The sequence below is a fragment of the Ambystoma mexicanum genome, chromosome 2p (genome assembly GCF_040938575.1).
Source record: "Ambystoma mexicanum isolate Mex_15411 chromosome 2p, UKY_AmexF1_1, whole genome shotgun sequence".
Classification (NCBI taxonomy): domain Eukaryota; kingdom Metazoa; phylum Chordata; class Amphibia; order Caudata; family Ambystomatidae; genus Ambystoma; species Ambystoma mexicanum.
The window spans coordinates 1,234,374,730-1,234,401,079 of NC_090923.1; positions in this window are offsets into that span (position 1 = coordinate 1,234,374,730).

The following is a 26,350-nucleotide window of genomic DNA, read 5'->3' on the forward strand; positions in this document are numbered from 1 at the left end:
CAAAATCCCCAAAAAGTCACCTACCCAAACCGCTAGGTCTTTGACCAACGAGCCGAGAGATGACTCTCCTCGGAGGAAGAAGGCCAAGAGTTCTAGGTCGAGGAGTGGTTCCCACCACTCTTCCTCGTCTTTGAAAAAGGGTGCAAATGTTGAATATATTTGACAAACAAAGCCATGCTCTGACTGTGCCTTTGGATGAAGTGGGAAAGGAGAGGTCACATAGCATCAGCAGATCCATGGCTACCAGCACTGTCATGCGCAGATTTGCGTGGTTGAGGAAGTCGGGTTTTGCACCGGATGTGCAATCTAGGCTTCTCAACATGCCTTTTGACGGGTCTTATCTTTTTGGCACCAAGGCTGATGAGAGCCTTGAGAAGTTTGAGATCTCAAAGGCCGGCAGCCAAATCTTTAGGTGCCACTATTAGGCAACCTCAGCCTTTTTGTCCTAGTGGGTAACCTTGGAGGGGTAGATCTTTTCTCTACTACTCCTCAGTTGGAAGGGCAAGAGGAATGGCCAGTCAAAGAAGCCAAAGAAGATTTCCTTGTGGTGGATGAGGTAGATGTGAAGAGTCATCTGAAGCAGCAGCCTCCTTACCACCGGCCTCTGCAGCAGCCACCACAAAACCACTCTGAGGTCTTGAGCCACAATTCACCAGTGTGGGGCAGGCTGTCTAAGCATCTGCAAGAATGGCTAAACATTACTTTGGATGTTTGGAAACGATAGCCCACGGTTATTGCCTTCCTTTTATAAGAAGACCTCAGAACATTCCACTGGCAAACCACTCTTTGAGGATTCCGGATCCGCTCCTTGTGCAGGAAATTTTAACTCTGCTAGAGAAAGGTGCTATAGAACCAGTTCCTGTAGCGGAGAGGAAGAAGGGATGCTACTCCACATATTTTTCGATTCCCAAAAAGGACTAAAGACTGGTACCCATCTTGGACTTCAGGTACTTGAACAAGTTCCTCAGGAAGAACAAGTTCAAGATGGTCACACTTTCTCAGATCCTTCAGGCCCTCCAATTCCAGGATTGGTTGGTGTCATTGGACTTTCAGGATGCTTATTTTCATGTGCCAATCCATCTCAAGCACAGAAAATACCTGAGGTTCACGGTTGGCGGTTCTGATTATCAGTTTCGAGTTCTGCCATTTGGGCTGACCTTTGCCCGATGGTATTCACCAAACAGGTGGCGGTGGTGGCAGCGAGTCTCGGGAGAGGGGGGATTCACGTCTACCCCTTCCTGGACAATTGGATAATCAGACACGTTCTCCTGAGCAATTCCAGGATCATCTCAACGTTACCTGCCACTTTCTTCACAGACTGGGCTTCTCCCTCAATTACAAGAAGTCTGATATGACACCTTGCCAAAAGCTCCATTACATTGGAGCAGTACTAGACACATCCTTGGGAAAGAGTTTGCAACCGGAGGTTAGGGCTCAAGACATTCTTCAGATGGTTATCAAGCTTCGTTGTGCCCAGAATCTGCCGGGCTTTGATTTTTTGAGGTTGCTCGGCCTCATGGCATCCTGCATTTTTCTGGTGCCGGAGACCCGTTTCAGAATGAGATCCCTTCAATGGTTCTAAGGACACAGTGGTCCCAGTTCTCAGGAAGAATGTCGGACCGACTTCAGATTCCATCCAGGGTCTCACAGGATCTTCTCTGGTGGGCCTGCAAGGACAATATTCTGAAGGGAGAACCCTTTTGGCAACCATGGCCGGAGATAACAGTAGTGACGGACGCCTTACTCACGGGGTTGCGAGCCCATGCCAACGATCTGACAATCAGCAGTTGTTGGTCTCTGTCAGAGTCCAAACTACACATCAATCATTTGGAGTTGAGGACAATCAGACTAGCGCTGAAGGCCTTCCTGCTCGCTGTCTGGGGAAAGAATGTCTTGATAATGACGGACAACACAGTGGCCATGCACTACCTCAACAAGAGAGGAGGCATAGGGTCACTACCACTGTGCAGAGAGGCAATGCAGCTCTGGTACTGGGCAATTCAACAAGGAATCTCCCTATCAGCAGTTCACCTAGCCGCAGAGGACAACACAGCAGCAAGTGCTCTGAGCAGGCAGAGCACAGTCTCTCACAAGTGGGAACTAGCTCAGGAAGTCCTTCAGGAGATCTTCACCCTTTGGGAAACCCCTCAAGTGGATCTGTTTGAGACCAGTGCCAACCGGAAGTGCGAACTGTACTGCTCCAGGGAATTTCCTCCAAGAGGAGCTCTAGGAGACACGTTCGTGGTGGACTGGGAGTTTCCATTCCTGTACGCATTCCTCATGTAATCAGGAGGTTGAAAATGTTCGGGAAACACATGATGCTAATTGCTCCAGATTGAGCCAGGAGGATGTGGTACCCGGACCTTCTGGATATGTCCATCTGTCCTTCGATGCGTCTTCCACAAAGAGAGGACATTCTCTTCCGAAAGGAGGGTCAGGTTTTCCATCCAGAGGTCAAAACTCTGAAACTTCACACTTTGTTTCTGAAAGGCTGAGATACAAGGATTGGGACCTCCCGAATGATGTAATGGAGGTGTTGTTTTCGGCCAGAAGACCAGCAACAAAAACTTTGTACTGTTGCCTTTGTAATACCATTTGCAACTGGTGCAAGGAAAAGAATGTTGATCCTTTTTTGTGTAAAACTCTGGATGTACTACTTTTCTTCTATCATTAGCTGATTTGGGCCATCAGATAGGTACCATCAAAGGCTACTTGGCAGTGCTATCGATTTTTAAGAGCTCTTCAGAGGAATGCTCATATTTCAAAATACCACTGGTGACTCAATTTCTAAAGGGGCTCACTAATGTGTTCCCTCCGTCTCCTTTCCAGGTTCCGGTTTGGGACCTGAATCTGGAATTGAAATTTCTGATGTGTGCTCCTTTTGAACCTCTGCACACATGTCCGTGAAGGTTGTTACCCTTTAAGACAATCCTATTGATAGCTCTGACATCAGCCCGTAGAGTGAGCAAGTTGCAGGCACTTTCATCCAAGCCACCGTTACGGTCTTCCACAAGGACAGGGGTGTTTTAAGGGTCAAACCCTCCTTGTTGCCAAAAATAGTTTTGGACTTTCATTTGAGTCCGAAAATTGTTCTGCCTTCCTTCTATCCACCACCTCATCCTGCTAAGGAAGAGGAAAGACTCCATAGGTTGGACCCTAGGAGAGCGCTAAGCTTTTACATCTCCAGAATTCTAAATTGAGAGTTGATGACCAACTTATTATCGGATACACAGGATACAAGCTAGGTCATGCTGTTTCCAAACAGACTTTGTCAATATGGATAATTCTCACAATATCAGAATGCTACAGGCTGGCAGGTAAAGACCCTCCTGAAGGTTTGAGAGCTCATTCCACCAGGGGCATGGCTACATCTACAGTCCTTCAAAGGGGTGTTCCAATTGGAAATATCTGTCTTGCATCCACACTTTTACTAAACATTACTGTCTGGATGCTTCCCTTGGTCAGGATGGTACGTTTGACAAAGCAGTACTTTGTTCTGCCCTTGAAAATGTTTAAATTGTAATTTTACACCCTCCTAACATAATACTGCTTTGGGAGTCTGTCATAGATGAGGATTATGTGGGAGGACAAAATCCATTCGAAGAGCAAGTTACTTACCCCTGGTAACTTTCTTTCGACTGGATGTTCCTCCCACATATTACTCATTGCCCTCCCAACCTACCCCTCAGTAGAATTTCCCATGCTATTATAGCTTCCGTTCCACCAAGGCTGAGTATGTTCATGCCTGTATTTATGGGCATCTCTGCTGAAAGAGGAGGGAAAAACAGAACTGAGGTCAACGGGCGCTGCACAATCTATATATACCCTTCAATGACATCACCTTTGACAGAGGCCTTCGAGGGACAGGGACTCAACGCCATCGACGCAAAGCACCCTCTGCCAAAAAGAATTTTCTGAAGCAGGTGAAGCTGGAAATTACATGACAAAGATGATGAATACGTGGGCGGAACATCCACTCGAAAGAACATTACCAGGGGTAAGTAACTTGTTCTTCTACGGCACACTCTCCTCCACCTTCTCCTTCCCCCCTCTCCCTCCACACATACCACCAAATCCTGAAACACCACCCCTAGCATTGCACCATCTCACACACCCTTGCACATCCCCCACAACCACATGTACAGCACCACGGACACTTGCACGTATCAACTGTTTGTACAGCACTGAATAAACATCTCCAATATCACTGCTACTTCTACTTATCTGGCGTGACTTGGAAGATGCAGAGCCATCTGTGAGTGGAGGGAAGATGTAACTGTTCATGGTGAATCCACGTGAGAGACACATTGTGAACATGTGAGTTGCCACATCCAGGCACATATAATGCACATACTATATAACTACACCCATAGCCATGCACCAAGGCAATGGTCCATGTGCACCTTCATTGTTACAACAGTTTGCATACGTCTAATTAACACATCCATGTATTAGACATGTGACATCGGATGCTGTGAAGTATTCAAGTCCCAACCCTGTGTGCCATGACATCAATGTACTGATCACCCACATACACACACACAGCTAACGCATACTGGCTGAACAAGTGCAATGCAATGTCACAAGCAGGTGTGACCAAACAGTGTCGCTGTTCACCTCAGGTGACATTGCCACATCAAGGTTGCGCAACTTACATTTCACATGTGACCCACTCACCAGTTTCAGGTCCATGATGCTGTGTGCATACATGGAGATACAGGTCCTGCCTATTTACATGACAACTTACACATATTGAGGCTAAGTCACACAAACATGTGTCAGGCACACAAAGTCACTGCAACAAGGTGTGCAGACCAGATTCACAGACATCCAGCAGTCCAGACCTCAGTTAACACTTCAACACTTGATGTCCCTCAATGGAAATGTCATGATTCCAATCATCCATTATCTTGCCCGTGTACATGACATTCGCAGTCAAGGCAACACACACTACCACTACTAACGGTCAGTATCCTGAGTGGATGCAATGACAATCGCGGCAGGCATACACACCAGTGTACCATGTCTGATGCAGACCACTCATCAAGGGCCGGTGATGCTCGATGTCACGACTCATAGGTACACATGGTACATACATGCCAGTGGGCTGCCACCACCACATGAAAGTTACGGCGTATTAAACAAGTGTCCAGGTATGTGCACTGTATCACATTCCTGACCAATAGGGTCAACCTGTCCCCAGCATGTGCACAAGTTTCACAGTACATGGGACTGTCCTGTCTGTTCAATGCGTGCAACATAAACCACTGATTCCACGTAGAAGCAGCAAACACATGTGGCACACAAACATGGCAATGTTGCTTCATGTGCCCTTGTTGTGCATCTGCATGTGTGGATGCCACCGTACATGCGTGGGAGATTCCAAGCTGAATGCATGCGCCACTCCTGGTGTGGAAGCCGTGAACACACCAACCCCAATACGAAATGCCCATCACCCCATGGCTTACCATCCAACTGAGTCTGGTACCATGGCAGCAGTGAGTATGCCTACAACCAAAGGCCTCCCTCATCACATAAAAGTCGACCGTGCCAGTACACGTGGTTGACAGCTGACATGGAAGGGAACAGGAAATGCTGTGGAGCCAGTGATAACAATGATCCAAAGGAGTACCCCCTGGTCTGTGCAGGAGGACAAGGAGGGGCAGGCAAGCTTCTGTGCAGGACACTGCCACCTCACCCACCAGAGGTGTCAGTGAGGAGGGTGTACCATGGGGTAGCAGAACACCACCATGCCCACCAGCACCTGTGCACCATGCCCACCGCAACATGCTGTGAAGAGTCAGGAATGAAACCTGGACATGTTTTGGGTTAAAGACTTTTATTCAAAATAGAAGGGGTTGAGAAAAAAAAACATTCTGGCCCTATTCTAAGAGTAATTTCCCTACCTAACCAAAAACTAAGGCTCTTTCCATGTCAAGATGTCACAAACAAAACTGTCCTGTGTCCAACGTTCTATTCTGATTCGCAACACTGTAAAATTGACTCTAAGGTGAATAGGAGAAGTGTGTTTAACCTTGAGTGGTTTGGAAAAGTGTTCATAAAGGAAGAATAAATGACTTAAACAAATATTTCTTAAAGGATAAAGTTCTTGGTTCCATCGGGTAGTTCCCTGCCCCTGGATTCTTCCTTACTCCTTGAGGTTTTTATGCACTTGTATTCTCTAGACCTCTCAAAAATAACGTCCTTTTTCCAGAAGGTGGTTCCCTTCCTCTGAATTCTTATTGACTCCTTTTGTTTATATTCACAACAGTTCTTTGGGCTCCACCTGGACAAGTACAACACTTGCACAACAACCGCTTGACTTCACAATCTTTGGGCCTCTCTTGGTCAAGTACAACACTTGTACAACAGCTGTTAGACTTCAAAATATTGGTTTAATTCAGGAACAGTTTTTGACCTTTTCTTGACCAAGTGCAACACTTGCACAGCAACTATTTAACTACACAATATTGGTTTCCTTCAATAACTGTTCTTTGGGTTTTTCTTGGCCAAGTGCAACACCTTCACACAAAACTGTTTGACTTCTTTCTTGTTTAACACAATCCTTTTTAATTGCCTAGTATACTCCCCTGCCAGAACTTCAAATTGCCGGGTGTATTCTCCTGCCAGGACTTCTGATTCACACACTTGAGATTGCCTAGTTTATTCTCTTGCAAAGACTTCTGATTCACACTCATGAGGTTGTCTGGTGTACTCTCCTGCCCGAACTTCTGTTCATTTGGGTTTTTTGCCCATTCCCAAAGTTGTCTGTGTATGGTATTGGATAATCAACCTCATTATGAGTTTGGCAGTAAGTGGTAAAGTTGGCAGTAACTTTGCCAACGTTACCACTATGCCAAATTACGAGTTTGGGCATGAAGTGGAGGATTTGCCTCCAGGAAACTCCTAGAGGTAAATCCTCCAACCCACTGCCAATCGGCAGAATTACCACAGTGGAAATTCCGCCATGGCAATTCCACCAAAAAAGCCCCATTGAGTTCAATGGACACACACTCAAATTAAATGGGGGATTATGCTGCCACCGCCACTTGTAATCCAGTGGAAATTCCATCGGACCCATTGGCAGTAACAGTCATTCGTTTGGGTGGTATTCCAGCAGATTTACCGCCAGCATATTGCCCAACTTGTAATAAGGCTCAATGAACCTTCCTGATATATTATCTTATCTCTGCTTTTTCCGTATTGTCTATGTGTACAATTTAGGGGTGTACCGAATAGTACATTTACTCTTCAGCCGAATACTGAATAGTTGGCTTAAGTATTCGGCCGAGCCGAATAGTAATTTACTACTAGACATGTGTCAATATATGCATAACAAGCAAACGGTTGGCTTTGCCAATGCTTGTTTTAGCGGGACATCACTGAAGGACATGCATAGTGATTATAAATAGATCATAGATTTCTTTTATTGCTTGCTTTCATTACCTAATAAAACATTCCATCACAACTTCAATTACTTAAACATTTACATATTACAACAGGCACTGCTAATGACAAAGAAAGAAACAACTGAAAAAAGTAATTTCCCAGTCTTTCCAAATCAATCCCTGCTCCATCAAGTAAAAGGTGAAGGCCACCCACTTAGCGAAATGATATTTCACTCCTAGTGTGCAGAGAGCATGTTTGTCTCTCCTTTTGTTCTGCAGGGTGGGCCCAGAAGGAGACATTATGGGAACTGCGGGTGGTGGACAGAGGACGAGGGAGAGAGTGCTGCTTTCAGTGCTATGCCAGCCTTTCTTAATTTACTTTATGCAGCTGAACAAAGGGGTCGCCTGGAACAGGCACATGAGTGCAGCCATGATGCATCCATGCAAATGGGAGAAGACGAGCAACAAAAAGCCCCAAACTCAAGCAAAAACTGTACAAAAGCAACGTGAAAAGTGCCTGGATGGGGAGAGAGCAACAATGATGATGTTCCACACAAAAAGACACCAAAAAACATTCAAAAACAAAAGAAGTTGTTTCCGGGGGTCCTGTGCTGCACATGATGTGGTGCCTGCGCGGTGAGAGCGGCGGGCTGCTGCCAAGTGTTTCACTTGAGGGTCCCAGGCCTTCCCCCCATCAGAGCTCTTCTCATCTACCCCACTGCACACACACTAGAAAGTGCAGTCTGAGGCTGCCTATGGCAACTACCGTATTCTCCCAAGGGCACAGTCTGTGGACAGCAATCATTTTTCCATTACCAACAAGCACCATGTGATGGTCACTCGCATTCTTTGACGGTTCCATCTCCCAAGGAATGAGTGGGGGAACCGCTGCCCTCCAAGTGTGCGTAGCAGTTAAGAATTTCAAAGTTGCACACTGGCTATTTCCTGTTATGTCACCGTAAGAAATGATATATGAGTTCTGGAATCAAAATAGTCAAATGTGGGATCTTCAAACACTGTCAATTTGTTACAATCTTTCAGAGCATTTTACAAAAAGGGCTAACATCTTTCAAACCCTCATAGGCTTCTCCTCACCTTGCTAATGAATGGTCAACAAACCTGCGGCTGTTCATACGTAGATGCCCACATAGAAAGTCAGACTGTGCAGATAAGGGTTCTGCTTGAGTGGCTGCTTTTTGTACAATGTTATGTAGGTGCTTTGGAAATAGAGGGCTTTTGTAAATAAGATTAAAGAATGCATGTTAATTACCCTTTAAGGAAGGCTTGTGTTATTCGGGATCTCTAAGGTAAAATACAGAGATCTTGTTAATTTAATTGCCTTTTGTGTGAGTTATAATTTCCCAATTGTCAGTAACAAACCTGTCAAGAAAGAAGCCCTACTATGGTAGAGATGCTGAAGACAGACGGTCTATGACTGCATTCATATGGACAGTGCAACATGTCCCACCCTATGAAAGGGGGGCGGGCCCTAGTTATTGTGGTCATTGTCAGGCCACGGTAGGGGGCCTGCAGCTTTGGATCTGCCAGCTGCCTGGCTCATCTGGCCTACATACAGCAACTGGAGCTCACCTCCAGTTAATGGCTGTGGCCTTCATCAGAACCGGGAATGGGCAAAGGAATGCACAAAACATGTTTGACTTTGTGTGTGCAGGAGGAGTTGCGTAGACTAACAAAATAGAGATAGTACACTGCTGCACTGAATGATGGGAACAACTCAAGTACTATCCAGAAATACAAAGTAATTGCACATTGCAAATTCAGACATATTGGGTTTAATTTGAGTATACTGAGCCCCTTTTTGAAGGAAGCATACGTTGTTTATTTGGAAACTGCCCCTCCACAAATGCAAACTAGCATTTTAAAAAAATGTATACTTCTTGATGCTGTTGCACGTGCCTCTTGCCAATATTACTGTTAAAAAGGAAGGTAAAAGAAAACAAGGACACGATAATTGCTGAAAGCGGAATCAAGATACTCCAATTGCAGAAACCGGGGTGGTCACAATCCACGTCTGCCCGATCCTTCACACACCCATCCATGCAAAGGAAAACCTGCATGCTGACCGGCACAAAACGCAGACAAAAGTAATACAAATGAATCACGCAAGGCTCAGTGAATCAGCATAGAGCACACTGCCAGCCCATGATAAGTTGCTGCAAGTCACGTCAAAGGTATTGACTTTGCCTTGTTTATGTTTTTGCCTGAAACAACAAACGAGCATATGACCTAGTCCGCTAAACCGCATGATGCAGCACGTGAATCTGGCACAATAAACTAACGGTGTAACTTCGGCTTTGAGAAGGGATTTGATTAAGTATTCGGCCGAAACCAAATACCTGGTTTTCAGCTGAACTTCAGCCAAATACTTACTCAAAGCCGAACTTCGGGACAACCCTTAGTACAAATTCACATTAGAAAAGGGCTTGTTCATTACTTAGGTTCCCTTTTCCCAATATGTCGATTCCTCTCTTAGGTAAGTAACTTTCAATTGTTCACATTCATCATGTTCGCCGATACGCCCCAGTGTCCCTGTGGCTTTTGGGAGGACTCACTGGTTTCTGCAGGTGTTGGTATCTTCTCTCATGGGCAGCTGGCCAAAGATTCCTGTCTGCTTCCTTCTCGCGGCCTCCTTTCTTTCTTTTGCCGGTGTTCTGTGGCTTCCACTCAACAAGCCTGCTGTCTTCTTAACTGCAATAAGTGAAATACTATTTTCTTTCATCTGCTAATACACAGGAGTTCTTCACCGGCTCTTGGCATTCCCGCAGAATCTCTCGGTTCAGCTGTTCCTTCTTCCTCCAGTGGTGAGCTGCCTGGGTCCACCACACCGGTCTTGGCTTCTTGGCTCTGCGTTCCTCACACACAGGTGCAGCCCTCTCTCGCCAGTCGCCCCAGCAGCTGTCCTCCAATCTCTGTTCGGGCTGCGTACATTTCCTGGGCAGCGTTGTGTGCCAGCAAACACTTGAGCGCTCACTGGTTGTGCAGACTCTTTTGTTCTACATTGCTCGATCATCCTTCTTCATCTTTGTCCCAGTATTTCATGAATTCTGGGAACAGAAGTCCATTGTGAATGATTGACTTATGGAATTTGGATAAGCATTTTTAAAAGGTTTTGATGGGAAGTCAGTTCTTATTGATTGATAGTTGGAATTGAAAAAAATTCATTTCATCAGATTGGCAAGGTAGACCAAGGCTGAAAGGTCGGTTTGTAGATTTGGTTAAAGGGTTTTCCCTCCTGCTCTGCATGGGAAAAGGAGTGGATGCATGACAATTGGCCATGGGGGTTTCAGACAAGGGGATGTTATTTTCAAGGGAAAATGGGGGATACCATGTCTCATCTGATGGAGCAACCACATCTTCCCGGAGGTTGTTTCCTCCCATGTGATCCTCCCTCATATAGCCGCCCTCAGGGTCAGGATCAGGTAGCGGCTGCAGTCCCCTGGCCACATGGGAGAAGGTAATCACTGGGAAATCAGTGATGACTCCACCGGATTCATCACAGTCCCCACTGCTCCTGTGTTTTGAACAGGGGGAGAAGGAGGGCCTCGACCCACATGCCCCTGCATCACTGCCAACCATGACTGCTCTCACCATGCAGTTGGCACCTACCATCCAACCTACCCCACACCGCAGGACGACTCTCCACCTTCTGGGGATGATGACTCCTCTCCACCTCCTGGGTTGTGAAATCCCAACTTCACCCAACAGGAGTTTGAGGTCCATGGGGCAGAGGTGTTCATGGAGAATGTGCACCTCACCAGTCATAGCTCACTGAACACTAAGGTGGCAGCACAGGCCAAGTCCGGGCCAAGGTCTACCAGCGCAACACGACGAATGTCAAGAAGCACTGGGACAACCTTAGGTGAATCACTGGCATGAAGGCACAGACGTTGCAGGAGATGGGGACAGAGGTTCTACCCTGGCCCATGCTGTGGGCCCGCATCAGCCCCCTGGAACTCCGGGTCCTATGGCAGAGGACTACCAGAGGGTTGTGGGCATTGTCAGGCTCCTGCATATGCCCCATGGGTGGCCTCCGCCTTATCGGCCACTGCGGCATGCTGATGATGCTCGTCTCATACCTATTGTTCCCCAGATGTGTGTGCCACATGCATGTTCACTACACCTCCAATGCAGGATAGCTTTGGCTTGGTATCCGCATTTGCTAATGTTTCTGGTGTCTGTTGTCTGTGTAGATGTAATTGTGCTGCATGTCCCTTGGTGTGTACATTCATTCATGTGTCCCTTTCTCCTCTCTTGCAACCCCATGGCCCAAATCAATGGCAGTGCATCAGTGCTGCTACCCACCAACAGGGTGTACACAAGGAGAAGGATGGCAGAGGTGGAGTTGTCAGAAGTGGAGGCCCAGGTGAGGCATCAGGAGGCACAGCAGCGGTAGTAGACAGGGTATTCAGGGCCATGTAGCCCCCAAGGGCCCTCTGACTCCCTCTGTGAATGCCACCTTCTTTCACTATGTTTCATTTACCTGCACTCACCCTTTCATTTATGTATTCCCCTGCCATGTTCCTGGGCACCTTTTCCCTCGTTGTTTTTAACACGGATGTATTTTTCATTACAGAATGTCATGTGTCATCCATTACTCGTGTGCACTTTTAAGTGTGTGTGTACTTTGTACCTATGTAGCTTGGGATGGGTGGGGCGATGTCGACCTTGACCCTCCACGTGGTCAAGGCATGTGTGTCCTTGCCATGACATTGTATGGCATTCACACTTGTGCCATGTATACTAATTCCCTGACGTGTGTCCATTCACATAGTTTGTCTGTGTGATTGTCTGATAATGCACATGTGCATCCACATGTCTACCAGGATTGTAGTGCTGTGATGGAGGCAGTGAATCCACTCCATCAGTAATGTGAATGTCAGGTCATGCAGCTGCTGTAAGTGTAATTTACATGCATGGAGGTGTTCCGCCAATGAATAGTTCAACACATCGAGTGCACTTAATCTTGAATGAAGTCCAAACATGGACTTCACAGTACACGCAGCCCTGACACATTTCGACGTTGAAGGATAAAGTGCATAGCATCCCTGGAGGGTGGTTGATGCTGATTGGGCAGGAGGTTGTTAGGTGCCATGAATTTCGGTACGCAGCTGCCATGGCCTACCTACATCCTGGAACAACACACTACCTTGAACTTTCCTGCTATGTCGATAAGATGAATGGGGCTTTGTTTGCTGTAACCTTGTGGGTTGTGGGTTGGAAGGCTCATCTGCAATAGTGAAGGACACACTGTTTATTGCGGCCTACCTCAACTGATTAATGGAGATGGAATCGGATAGTGGATGCTTTGTTCCATTTTGTGTGGGGGCATGTGTCCTTCAGCAGATGGCTATGAATATGGGTAGTATTTTCCATCCTGCCAGTATTTTGCACAGAAGGGATCCGGAAGAGATTCCTTGGATATCTGACTGGATATCTAGCTGCTCCTCTTCAGGATACTGATCATACTACATACTATCGTACTACAGGTGGGCATATTGTGAACATTGTGAGTATGCGTGTACCCATGTGTACCATGAGGAACGACTGTGTGCAGAGCTGTGTGTATTGTGTGCCCTTGCATGAGCATTTCCCTGCCTGTATTTTAGGCTCAGTGTGGGACCCGCGCACAAGGCAAGGATGTCGACACAAGCCTATCCTTAGGGACCTCTCCATCTGATGTAAGGACACTTCTTTACTAGCATGGCTCCATGTATGTGTGTTCCTGCAAGCTGTGGGAAGGGATGGGGTCTTACGTCCCATATCGGCTTCCAACTGTGCCTTCCCTCTCATTGTTGCAGAAGGTGCACGATATTTGTCCCTGAAAATAGATTTTCTCGTGAAGTGACAGCCATTCAACTTCCATTTGGCTGGTCACTGTTGATCTGCAGTGACATGTACATACTTATGTGCCTGCATGTTGTGCTATGCATGGTCACCGATACCCTTGTGCTACCATCTGTGCCATTTGTAATAAAGTGTACAGTCGGCCCAGGCACTATCTGAACATGTCTGCGTGTCGTACATGGTGATAGCTGCTCATCCTAGTGCCCTGGCAGACTCATGGAAATGTGCAGCTTCTCTCACATGCATACTAAGCCGCTATGCTGGGGAGGTGGGTGCAAGGTCCACTGTGGGGAGGTGTGACATTCCTTGACGGAAATGCAGGGGTCATGTTGCATCCTTCTGCTAAATGTGTCATGGTGCTTTCCTAAAGGTCAACTGTGCCAGTGTCCTATGTCAGGTAATCATGGTTCATTCAGGTTCACATGTGTACATGGTTGGATATGGTATGTCATGTTGCTTGGAGGGACATGGGATGATTGAATTTAGGGAGAGGTGTTGTCCACAGTGTGTGTGTGTGGTGATGTACTTCCTTGAGTGGGCAAAGTGGAGTTGTAACCACTTTGTGGTTGAACCTTTCTGGTGTGTCAACGTTGTTCCACGTAGTGCACTCTCCCCCTAATCTCTCATGCCAGGCAATGCAGGCATGTAATGTGCAACAACATTTTCATGTCATCACCTTCCTACACTATCAAAGCACTCAATGCCAGTGATTCTGTGGAATCCTGAGTTGATTGACGTGTTTGTTTGAATGTTTTGACACTTACTGACTTTCTGCTTGTTGGATTCTGCAGTTACAGGGACATTTGTTGTCAGTGCATCCCCAGGATTTTATGCTGTACTATTTCCTGCCTTGCATGGCGATGTTCTTGTCGGTGAGCCGGGACATGTTGTCCCACACTTTCAATTTGTGTCGATTGCACCCTGACGTGTCTTGTGTGCAGTCATAGCACCACTGCATGTGACATGTTTGCAAATGTTGCATCACTGTCTGTACTTTTCTCTGTATATTTGCTTTGGGATAGACACTGGTCTCACCCATGCAACCGCCTAAACTACTCAGTGCTTAGATGATGATGTGTATGCCTTCAGATCTTGTACTTGGTTTCACGAGTGCATCTCGTTCAATGCTTAGTGTCACTTAACCAGGCCAGGGTACATCATGTGTGCATCTCAAGGTGCAACCACTCACAGTGCTACAATCATACATGGGACCATTTTGGGTGGTGGTATGTTTGCTTTGGTCACTTCATGGGGGCACTTTGTGACTACTGCCCCTATTGAATGTGAGAATCCATTCAGACCCCATGTGTGTGCCAAAATGTGGCCATGTGACGTAATTGTGCGTAAGGGTCAGCCTATGCGTAATGGCACCACAACTATGCAACATATGAATGCGTATTGCACCCAGGTACACTCTTAGTTGTCTCCCATTAAACCTCTGCGGTGCAACTGCCTTGTGCTGAGTGTGGAGTAGTGCAATCTTGCCATTGATTGCTTACTGCCAACAGAAGGTTTGTAGATGTTCCGCCGGGGGATGGCGTATCTCCTCACGACTACCAGTATAGACGTATTTACAACAAGGCCGACTGAGCCCAGGCCAGATGATTGTCAGAGGAGCTGCATTTTATTGCAGTTTATTTTTAATGTACTGGTTGTCATTTCCTAAATATAAAGTTAATCTTGATACTCCTAGTCTGGTTTATCCGAGCCTGGCAGACCCACAAAACTGAGAGTAATTTTTAGCTGTTAGCTGTCATTCCACTCTGACATTTAAAGTCTTTGATGGACAAAGTTGTATATATGCTTGATATTTACAAAAAGCTTTTTTGTTATGGTGTTTTATTTTCTCTTCAAAATCAAACTTTATTGGCATTTTGATTCATTGAGACAGTACAGGCCAACAATAAAACATTCTCATATGATCAGCTCAATTGAACCTGCCCATCCCCCCTAACCCTCCCAGCAACGAATTTTCACTATGACCGCAAAGTTCCAACAAGGGTTAGGACACCTTTTTATATCGGGCCTTGTGCAGGCACGCCTTTCCGTGCATTGGAGAGCACCCCCCCCTAGATCAGCATCGCACCACTGGGTATCAGGCACAGCCTTAGTCAAGTTACTCTCCCCTCGCACAGGGACAACCCCCCCCCAAATTCCAACCCCTTTACTTGTCCCTGCCTTCCTCAAAGCCCATATTTCACAAAGGAGGGGAGCCACATGCCTTCAATATCGGACCTGGACTCGTCTAGGAGGTGGGTGAGGAATTCCATCTCATAAATAGCTCGGGTTTTTGAGACCCATTCCTTTTCCACTGGTAGTCTCAGGAATTTCCATAATTGCGCCAGACAACATCTTGCTGCAGCCATCATGATCTGGAACATGTGCCCCTGAGCTGACATTCTTTCCTCCTCTATGCCTACCCCGAAAAGGAGAAGCCATGGCAAAAACTCCCTCTGAATCCCATCGACACCTTTTATCTATGACAGAACATCCCTCTAATATGTCTGGACCCTTGGACACCCCACCACATGTGTATATAATACCCTCTTTCCCGGTGACACTTCCAGCAGTGCGGGTCATACCCCTCTTTCATTCGGGCAATCCTCACTGGGGGTAGTGCCATCTATGCAGCAGCTTCAGGGCTTGGTGTCTATATTGGAGTGATGTTGTGGAGCGGTTGGCCACCATGCATATCTGTGCCCACAAGGAGTCCTCAATGTCTCTACCTAGATCTTGTCCCCACTTGATTTTGGGCGGGAGGGGTTCCCTACAATATGCCAACAGGATACTCCTATACAGTACTGCCATGAGCCCCTTGGATCCCTTCTGTGTGATCAAATAGGTTTCGAAACTCATCAGCTCCTTAAATTTATGCCCCACCAGTCCTGCGTCAGGACCCCTTTCAGCTGCAGGAAACGAAAAGGGGGTAATTTGTGAAGCACCAGGGCCTCCACCAGTCTGTCCAATGAGATAAAGGTGTCCCCTTCCCAGAGTTGTCCCGCTCTACTCAATCCGGCCTCGTACCAGGATTGGACGGCCAAAGGTTCCTCAATCCCATCCCTCAATGGGGGGCCCAGATACAGCTCAGGGGCAATGGCCAAGACGTGAGCCATCTGTTATCTCCATCCTCCCTCCATATGGGCCATAAGACCTCCAGAACCGGGTGACACAGTACCCCCTGGGGACCCATAGCCATTCATCCAATGTGACCGGGGCCAATACCTTGTTCTCCATCACCACCCATTGCTTAACCGAGAGTGGGTCGAAGTGGTCCACGAGAACCTGCAATTGAGTCGTCCTGTAGTATGTCGCCAGGTCAGAGAAACCCACTACCCCCACCTCTTTTGGGAGAATCAGCATCCTATAGGCTATCCTATGTCTAGCCCCTGCCCAAAGAAATCGCAACATCGCCACTTTCACCTCCGCGAAAAAGGACGCCGGGCTCATTACAGGCAACATCTGGAATACGAGCAGGAACTTAGGGAGCCCCGATCTTTATGCAGTTTAAACGTGCTATCCAGGACAATCCCAAGCCCGACCACCTTTGCATATCCCGTTTTGTTGTTGACCACAGTGGAAGGAAGTTTCTAGGGAAAATATCTTCAAAGCGGTATGTGACTTGGATCCTCAGGTAGCAAAAGGTGTCGTGACGCACCTCAAATGTTAACCCTCCAATGGACTTCCTCTCCCTGTCTTAAAGCCACCGACTTTCCCAGGTTGACCTTGAACCCCAACAACCTCCCGTATTCATCCGAACTGCACAGCAGGAGGGGAACTGATTGGGACGGTCTGGTAATGTAAAGCAGAGCATCATCAGCAAAGAGACTAACCTTACAGTGAATCCTCCCTACCGTTATACCTTTGATCTCCTTGTTGTCCCTGACCGCCGCCGCCCATGGTTCCATGACCAGTGCATAAATCAATGGGGAAAATGGGCACCCCTGTCGTGTAAATCTCTGCTGTGGGAAAACCTGCAATTCCATCCCGTTCTCCACCACCCTAGCAGTTGGGTTAGAGTATAAGGCCATCATCCAGCTAGTCGACCTTGGACCCATCCTAGGGATGCAAAGACCACCCCCATAAAGGACCAGCTCACCCGGTCAAACACCTTCTCAGCGACGAGGGCCAACAGAAGTATCCCCTCCTACTTTGCTGCCAGCACACTGAGGACATGGAGCGTCTTTCACATGTTATCCACACCTTGCCTGTGAAGTACAAACCCTGCCTAGTCAGGGTGGACCAAAAGGGGAAGGCAGGACTCCAAATGCGACGGAAGGACTCTGGGGAAAATCTTGGTGTCTACGTTGAGGAGGGAAATAGGCCTATATGAGGCACAGTTGGCTTAGTCTTTCCCCGGGCTCAGGATCACTGCTATGAGGAAGTGGAGAAATGTCGGCAGTATTGCACTGCCCCCCACTATAGAGTCTAACAACCTGGCCCGGGACATCGCCAGTACGACTTAATTTTGTTTATAAAAATCTGCAGTGAAACCGTCATCCCCCGGGCCCTTCCCTGTTTTTAATTTCTGGGTGGCCCCCAAAACCTCCTCCCTGGTTATCCCCCCCTCCAGGGCCTCCCTTTCTGCCCCCTTGAGCTTTGGAAGGCTGCTCTCAGACAGGCACTTCCAAAGTTACAAGAAATACTACAGAAAGACTGTTACAGAACTTATGGCTTAAACAAGAACATTATGAATCCAGGGAAGACATCCCTTTCATCCTATTTAAGAACCAGGGGAAGGAGACCACCCTCTGGATCCAAGGGTCTTTACCTTGGAGAACATTTTTGTTGGAGTCATTCTTATACTTTTAGATTTTTAACACTTTTTGCCAACATCATTTTCTTGCACCCTTTGTTGTTTTGTTTATAGTGTGAGGGTCAGGATAGGACTTTTTGGACAAAAGGGGGGTAATTACGAGTGTGGCGGTAAGGGGTTAACAGCGCTGGTAAAGGTGCCAGTGCCGTCAACCCCTTACCGCCGCATTACGAGTCTGCTCGTGAGAACCCGCTAAGGACGCCTGGTTTTCCCAGGCGCCCTTAGCGGGTCCTGTGAGCAGACCACGGTGCTAACAACGGGCCTGTTATTAACGGGCCCGTTGTTAGCTCCCCCCCCGATTCCCATTGAGCCCTATTGGGGCTCGAATGGGAATGGGGATGGGTTCCTTGAATGAGGAATTACCGGGACCTCTAAGGTCAGAATGTGTCACATTCCGGTCTAACTGGCGGTGGTTGCCGCGAATACGGCTTAACCGCCATTAGGATGTTCCACTACGTCCTCTTCCGAATGGCTGCAATGCTCTAGTGTTTTTCCATCATGGCTGCCGCTGGGATTACTTAGTTCCTGTTATCGCAGCGGTCGGCGCGTTCCAACCGTCCAGATCGGCTTCTTGCTCTTTTTGGTTCAGACGCTAAGTATTCCTTCTGTACCTTACACTTCACACCGAAGCTCTATTCCTTGTCTCCCTTTTTTGGCAACCTCTTCCTGCCTTGTTTTGCTTACCTTCCTATTCGTTCTCTCTCCCCTGTTAGTGTCTTCATTCGCTCGTTCCATTTTTTCTCCGTCTCCTTCCCGGCTCTCGGGAGCGCCTTTCACTCCTTTACGTTTAGCGTCTTTTCTTTGTTCTCCTCCTCCTTCTGCATACTTTTCTGCTCGCTCTCTCTCCGGCGTACTTTCTACCCCAGAGCTTGTTCCCTTGCCTTTCATTGGCTTCTTACTGCTTTACTCTGATGTTAGTAAGGCTTACTCTGTTGCTCTCTTACTACATATCAGAATTACTCCCATTGTCTATCTGAAGAAGGCCAGCTACGATCTCTACACCCAGGGGTTTTTTTCTGCCTTTTGGCTCCCCCCCGATTGCCGGGGCTGCAGTCGTGGTGTGGTTTTGTCTTAAACACACCACGGCTTCTACCCGTGTCAGGTCACCTACACCAAGGAAGGAGAAGAATTATCTGGCCCACCGTCAAGGTATCAGCGAAACTACGCTCTCAGATTCTAAAGGTGAGCAGAGTGGTGCTGAGAGTGGCGAGGAGGGAACCCTGCATCTAGTGAAAGAAGACCCCTCAGAGGAGGCACAGGACAGAATGGCCCGGTAATTCCTCATTCAAGGAACCCGGACCCGGTACCCGGTAAGGGGGACTTGGGGCATGGTTACCTCCTAACTCGTAATGACCCCCCAAGGACTGCTTTTTCAGTTACTGACATTCTGACACAGACAGATGCTTCGTTTTGCTTTTTAGGTAAGCAATGTCCTCTTTAGAATAGCGCCAGAAGCGCATTTTCCAAACCCGTTTTTATTTAATAAATGTCATAAAACCTAAAACATGACAACTTTGTATCCGGCTTTCATTTCGGACTCCTCACAGTTCCCACAAGTGGCATTAAAATGATGTTCAGAAGCAGGTACTCATTTCCCTCCCTTGCCCCACATTTCAGAGGGCTGTGGCCGCCCAAAAGGTGAAAGCATGAAATAGATCATAGAGAAGTTATAACGGAGAAGAGTAAATCTGAATACACAAGTGCATTGTATAGGTGGTACTAGACCCCTCCCCCCTCAAACTAAATAAAGATAACATAACAGGCTGATCAATGGATCCAGTATTGCAAAAATCAGAATTATAGTGCTTTTGAAGATAAAGAGTGCATATAGGGCGACTTATATTTTTGGGGTCAGAATGACTCAGGAAGTAAAGGGTGTCTCCAGTATTATTCACGTATAATGGATATGTAAAAATATAATCTGAAAACGGAATAAAAAAGTTATGCTCAAAAGTAAATAACAACTCACTGTTGGTAGCTGAACATCTAGGCTGAACAGACTGAGATAGATTCTAAAATGGATGCCAAAATACAAAATGGCTTCGTAGTCAGGTGTTAAAAGAGCTGTATCATGCTGATGGTGAAATATTCTTTGGCAGCAGTTCACTGTGAGATAAGTACGTCTAGAAGGGTATATTTAGAAATGTTGGCAGGGAAAGCAGACAATCGCCCTCATTAAAAGTTTGCCGGTCCGGAATTAACGGTGCCGGTAAAACCATACCGGCACTGTTTTCCAGACCGTCAAACTACAAGTTCTGCAGGCAGGTGCCGTACCGTCCGCCAGGTCTGACCTGAAGTCTTGGCGCTTGTGGTACTCCTGGAGGCTCTGACGCCATTATCCACGTTGCTTTTTCTATGCTCTAGTCTTTGGCGGCCTCGGCCGGCCCTTTCCTTTCTTAACTCCTCCCAGTACTTCCTTCTGAGCATTGCAACCTTTTCTGTACATTATGTCTACGGTTCCAAAGTTCAGAAGTGCTTTCTTTCTTGTTGACTTTTCTCCGCTTTGTTAACCTTGCTGTTTCTCATCTCCCCTGTTTTCTCTACCCTTTGCTTTGTTGCTGGCTCAGGTCCCCGTCCTTGCGGGCCCGTCCCATTTACTTGGACTGGCATTATCTTCCTTGGCTGTGCCCTCGCTTTCCCTCTCTTGTTTTCTTTCCCTTCGTAGTTATCCTTCACTTTTGTTTCACCTTCCTATCCACTGTGTCCGTCTTTTTCCCCTCAGATCTGTCTTTCTGCTGTTTACGCAAGTTCTACTATCTGGCTCTGACACCGCAGTAAGCGCCTCCCATCTCGGAGCCTGCTCTGCAGTGTTTCGGAGTGTGGGGCAGCTGGTGTTCTCTACAGCCCGCCTACCGGGCCCAGCGTTGTAACAGACTGTTCCTTATATCGCACTGCCTGTGTTGCGCGGGCCAACGGAGTGCAGGGTGCCAGCTGCAATTCTTACTCGCCCTCCAGCTTTTCCCACGTTGTTTGCCACTGATTGGATTGTGTTCTTTTGTTCCTGCAAGAACCAAGTGAACTTTCCTGGAGTTTTCATATCCCTTCAACAAGCTCGCTCAAGGACGTCATACAGGATTAATCTACACAAAGAGGTTTTTTCTGCCACTGGCTTTTTCCTCTTTTGGCGTCCTCAGGAAGGGGTCCTTTGCTGGCATCATTTCATTAAGGCAGCATAGTGGCTTCTACCCAAGGGAGGCTGTATCTCTTCCAGAAAAAGCAGTCTACCCAGAGGAAGAAGGGCAAGAGCCGTCCAACCTCATCAGAAGAATCAGCTGAGGAGAAGGGGCACTTGTCAGAACTGAGTGAGGAGCTGGAAGAGATTGGTAGCCCTGACAGATTACAGCACCACCCTATCTCCGACATGGCTACAGTGGAACAAGTGCAGGAATTGATAAACGCAGTACAAGGCCTTTCTCAAGATGTGCAAACACTGAAGGCTGAAAAGAACACCTTATGACAGATGGTCACAGCCTATGTCCAGAAACGCACCGATCTCCCTCCGATGCCTCTAGCTTCTGGTAAATATGATGGGTCACCAAGGAAGTTTAAAGAATTTATGGCGGCTTGTATCATTCATTTTACTTTCCGGCCTCAGACCTATGCTTTGGATCAGTCTCGCATAGGTTTTGTGATCTCAAACCTGACGGGAAACGCATTTGCATGGATAACCCCACCTTATGACCAGCACAAACCCCATTTTGCAAGACTACGGGGCCTTTACTACCCTCTTCAAGAAAACCTTTGAGACACAGGAGTCCTCTCTGGTTGCCAGTGAAGAGCTGCTTGACATCAGACAAAGTTCCTCCGATCTGCTTACCTACATCTCACAGTTCAAACGTGTGGCGGCAGACACTGGTTGGCCCGAGACTGCACAGTACACCATATTCAGACGCGGGCCTACGGGGGGAATTTAAGGATGAATTGGCTCGGACCCCAAGACCTACTTCATTTTCCGAGTTGTTGTCAGCTACACTACAGATTGATTTTCACCTCTCGGAGAGAAGGCCGGAAAGGAGGAAGGGTTGCAGTCTGGTGTGTTTCCCAGAGCCACCAGCCCCGACCTCTTCCAAATGCTGATTCTCTAAAGAGGAACCTACGCAGATAGGTGCTGCTAGAGCCCCTTTGACCAATGAGGAACGCAAGAGACGCCAAGAGAACCACCTGTGCATGTATTGCAGATCTGGTTAGCATTTTCTTCGAGATTGTCCTGCGGTCCCTCCTCGCTGCCCGGGAACGGGCATCCTTGGAACAGGGACAAGTGTCTGAGGTGGTTATTCCAGTCCCTACGTGTGCATGTCCGTCTTCTCTATGATTTGCACGGAAGACAACAGGCTGATGGTGGTGGCCATCCAGCTTCTGATCAAACAGCAGAACGTCGATACGTTGACCCTCATAGATTGCGGTGCGGATGGCAATTTTATGGACATCCTTTGGGCCAACCAGATGGGAATCGAATGCATCGAAAAGGAAGAGGACCAAAAGGTTGAAGGGGTTGATGGCAAGCCCCTTAGCTCTGGGCTCATCACCCATACCACTAACTTGATGAGCATGACAGTCCTTCAACATAAGGAGGATATTCAGTTCAACTTCATAAGGGCTGCGCACTTTCCGGTTATCCTTGGAGTGTCCTGGTTACGCAAGCATAACCCGTTTATTGACTGGACCAAGAACCAGATAGTGTTCAGTTCCGGGTTCTGTTGAAAGTCCTGCTTGTCCTGGATCAACTATGAGACAATAAAAGCTGTAACCAACCTTGCCAACCGCGACTGCCCCTCTGGGCGTTCATTTCATACTTTTTGAGATGTTTGATTTCAGTGAACTCTTCATGGATCAAGACCCTCAGAAACTTCCACCCCACAGGCCAGAAGACTGTGCCATAGACCTGCTACCAGCCACCCTGATTTCCCTTCGGGCGGATGTTCTCCTTATCACTCAAGGAGAAGGAAGTCCTCCGGAAATATCTTGCCTCCAATTTACAAAACAGCCTGATACAACCATCTCGCTCCCCTGCTGGTGCTTCTTTGTTTTTCGTCCCCAAAACAGACACCCAAGAATTAAGACCTTGTATTGACTACAATGGCCTGAACCGTGTGACCATCAGGGAGAGGTATCCTATGCCCTTAATCAAGGATATACTAGAGGCTGTCCAGGGGGCGGTGGTGTTCTCCAAGTTGGACTTACGACGGGCATACCACTTGTTATGCGTCTGCGCGGGGGATGAATGGAAGACCGCTTTCAGAACTCCGTACGGACACTATGAGTACAAGGTAATGCCATTCGGCTTGGTGAATGCTCCCACTATATTCCAGAGATTTATCTTGATGACATTTTGGTGTTTTCTACTTCCCCTCAAATCCACGAAGAACTCCTCCATCAAGTCCTTCTCAGGCTCAAAGAACATCACCTATTGGTCAACCCAGATAAGTGCTAATTTAAGGTGTCAACTGTGCCCTATTTGGGCTTTATTTTGTCCAAGCACGGAGTGGAGATGGAACCCAGAAAAGTGGCAGCTATTCTGGATTGGCCTGCTCCTACCTCCGTGAAGGAAATTCAGAGATTCTTGGGCCTAGCAAACTTTTATCGTAGGTTTATTGCAGGCTTTTCCAATGTACTACCCGTCACAGCACACCTTAAAATGTCTACAGCACAGTTTGTTTGGTCAAGAGAGGCGGATGAGTCTTTCCAACACCTTAATAGACTTTTCTGCTCAGCTCCTGTTCTTCAGCAACCCGATCAGAGTGTTCCCTTTATCGTCGAAGCCAACGCCTTAGCTGCGGCTGTAGGGCAGCCTTACTGTATGAACATGGAGGTGTTGAACACCCAGTTGCCTACCTCTCTAAGACTCTGTCTCCCAGCTAAGCTAATTACGCTGTAATTGAAAAAGAACTGTTCACCATGAAGACCGCCTGTGAGGAGAGGCGGCATCTACTCCTAGGGGCAGTACACCCTTTCTTCTCCGGATAGACCACAAAAACCTCAAAGTCATCCAACAGATGGAGTGTATCAATTCCCGACAGGTGAGGTGAGCACACGTTTTTGCCCAATATGACTTCGTTATTACCTATTTGCCAGGCAGCAAGAACATCCTAAGTTAGTAACATAAAGGGGCCCCAAAGGGTAATAGGGTTGGGCTCAATTCAGCAAGGGTACTGAGCCGTAGAGCATAACATGAAAACAAATGAATGTACCCTTATTAGTGAACAATGCCTAAGGCAATTGTTTAGTTGGACCGATACAGGAGTTTAGGCTGGTCCACAAGTTTAATAAGAGGGTTGGTCTGCTAAGTGGCAGATCCAAGCAAGGGGTCAAAATTTACAAACCGCTCACTGTGTTAAAGAATACAAAGTTTAGAAAGCAATTATTTATTTGCTAATACAAACAAACATATAGTGAATAAAATTTAAGAAAATGCTGGAAAATGCAACATACATATGCAAAAACAATAACAATTCACAATGACATCAAATAACAAAAGAGAGGTGTAATATATACAACAAAGTTAACATAGAATACTGTATGATTAGTATACAGGTAGATCTCAATAGTTGTTTCCTTATTATATGACAATGTACATGCTAATATGAATGCATGGGTATTTTGTCATAAATCTAAAGTAAAAATAGAAGCAAGGGGGGCTGTAAAGTCGCCCAAATTTCAAAAAGGGTCCTAATTCGTGGATAATTGCCTGTTTATGTTTCGTATTCCTTCTAATTATAACAATAAATGTTCCAGGGTCATAGGGAAAACAAGGTATCTTTTAAGCCAACATGGCAGAAACTGAATGTACAGAGTCTGGTACAACAGGGAACCGTTAAAAACAGGTGTTCCCAATTCGTATCACGTTTTGGCGGATTTGCAGGACTGGACAGTGGTGGGTGTGATCTACACGATGATTCTGCTGGTCACTACTGACAACGCTCAGTCGACCAGTCGGCCAGTCGGCCAGCGCACTCCCTGTGCTTGAGACAGACCAATTGAGCCTCCTGACCAGTGATCCTGACCTATACAGGAATCGTTTAAAGCAAATAGTCAGCTGACTAGAAGAAATAACACTGCATTCTCAATCCACCCACCTCCCAGTGAATCATTATCACCCGACCAGTAGAATCATCGTGTAGATCACACCCACCACTGTCCGGGTCCGCAATTTTTCAGCAGGACCAAGCCTGAAGAACCCCCATGCTCAGCCACTGGCCTCTTAGTGAATGAAAACCGAGAACTTGGGATATACAACACCGGCAGGGTCGCCTCCATGGAGCCCTGATGAAGGCAGATGGAATTGTATGCAAATCTGCCGAAACGTGATACGAATTGGGAACTCCTGTTTTTAACGGTTCCCTGTTGTACCAGACTCTGTACATTCAGTTTCTGCCACGTTGGCTTAAAAGATATCTTGTTTTCCCTATGACCCTGTAACATTTATTGTTATAATTAGAAGGAATACGAAACATAAATAGGCAATTATCCATGAATTAGGACCCTTTTTGAAATTTGGGTGACATTTCAGCCAACCCTTGCTTCTATTTCTACTTTGGATTTATTACAAAATACCCATGCATTCATGTTAGCATGTACATTGTCATATAATAAGCAAACAACTATTGAGATCTATCTGTATATTAATCATACAGTATTCTATGTTCACTTTGTCGTATATATTATACCTCTCTTTTGTTATTTGATGTCATTGTGAATTGTCATTGTTTTTGCATATGCATGTTGCATTTTCCAGCATTTTCTTAAATTTTATGCACTATATGTTTGTTTATATTAGCAAATAAATCATTGCTTTCTAATCTTTGTATTCTTTAACACAGTGAGCGGTTTGTACATTTTGACCCCTTGCTTAGATCTGCCACTTAGCACACCAACCCTCTTATTAAACTTGTGGACCGGCCTAAACTCCTGTATCGGTCCAACTAAACAATTGCCTTGAGCATTGTTCACTAGTAAGGGTACATTCATTTGTTAGCAAGAACATCCTAGCCGACTCCCTTTCTAGGATATCTGGTCCAGAGCATTCTTCTGAGCATCACCCGGAGTTCTTGTTTCCACGCAACAGAATCGTCAACCAGATGTCCCCCTTTACCCAAAGGGTCAGAGAAGCCACAGGTCAGATCACCATCCTTCCTAAAGTCAACCATCGGGATATCGTCCTCAACCAGGATGGTATGATCTTCGTCAACAACCGCCTGTTTCTACCGGATCTGGTATCTCATCGATACGCCCTGGAATGGTGTCACCACAGCACCCTAGCTGGGCACCGAGGGTGTTCAACCACATT